The sequence below is a fragment of the Echinops telfairi genome, unplaced genomic scaffold, assembly GCF_000313985.2.
Source record: "Echinops telfairi isolate 266 unplaced genomic scaffold, ASM31398v2 ScPeMD7_9;HRSCAF=40, whole genome shotgun sequence".
NCBI lineage: Eukaryota > Metazoa > Chordata > Mammalia > Afrosoricida > Tenrecidae > Echinops > Echinops telfairi.
Window position 1 is genome coordinate 56,483,051 of NW_022103906.1, and position 1,322 is coordinate 56,484,372.

The window sequence follows — 1,322 nt, forward strand, 5'->3', positions numbered from 1 at the left end:
GTGAAAGAAGCCCTACGCAAAGATCACATACACTTCCATTTATATGAAATACCCCAAGTAGGTAAATTTATAGAGACCAAAGGCTGATGGTTTGCAGTGGCTGAGGGAAAGGGGGATAAGGAGTAACTGCAGAGTGGATGGAATTTCTTTTTGGATTGATAGCAACCGAACTAGATCTAGGTAATCTTCTAGAGCAGGGTTTGGCAAACTTCTGAGATGGAAGAGCCAGTCTGTCCCTCACAACAATTTAAAACTTAGTCAAGAGCCCTAACTCTGAACGAGAAAGTGAAGGTATGCAGCGACCGAGAGACAGAGGCAGGGTGGTGTATAACAGAGCCGCTGTGAGCCAAGGAGATCCTGGAGCCCCCACAAACCGGCAGAGCCACTGAAACTTTTGTTTCTCAGAGCCAGCAGGAGGGGAAAACACAGATCTGGATTTCCACCTTCCAGGATTGTGAAGAATCAATTTCTGTTCTTACAAGACCTGCACTTGGACGCGAGGACACGTGCCATCATTTGCCTGCTTCTTCTCTCGCTCACCTGCTTTCTCTCTCTCCCTTCTGGACTTTGCATTTCCTCCCTTTCACCATCTCTTTACAAAGTTGCATGAAATACTGCAATGTTAGTCACAGACCATGCTTCCTAATCTAAGTAGAGGGAGCCATGCAATGTGTAATTTCAAAAGAGGAAAATGATTTTCAGGGTAGGCTTGTAATGGCCCCCCAATAGATCTGATTCAAATTGACTTCAGACACTAATCTGGAACAAGTCCTGGGGGCCTGGGGGCAAATGTTCAGCCAATAACCCAAAAGTCAGTGGTTTAAACTCAGTAACCAACCAGTGGGAGAAAGATTTGTCGATTGGCTTCTGTACAGATTATAGCCTGAGAATCCCTACGTGGAAATTCTACTGTCTTACAGGGTCCCTATGAGTCAGAATACATTTGATGGCCATGTGTTTTATTCTCTGGAAATTATAAATGTGTCTCTATTTGGAAAAGGGATATGTGAAGATGGGATGATTTTAAGGATTTTGAGATGGGTAGTATTTCCTGGACTATCCAGGATAAACTCTAAATGCCACCATAAATGTCCTTGTGAGAGAGAGAGAGAATCAACACATGGAGAAGGTGTTATGGAGAGTCAGAGAATGGATCGATGCAGCCATAAGCTAAAGTAGCGGTTCTCTGTTAAAAGCAGCTACTGTGTTGAAAGCAGCAGTATTGGAGGTAAAATGACACTTCATAAATTATAAGTACATATTGTTTTTGTAATTAATCACTATGCTTTAATTATGTTCAATTTGTAATATGAAAATACATC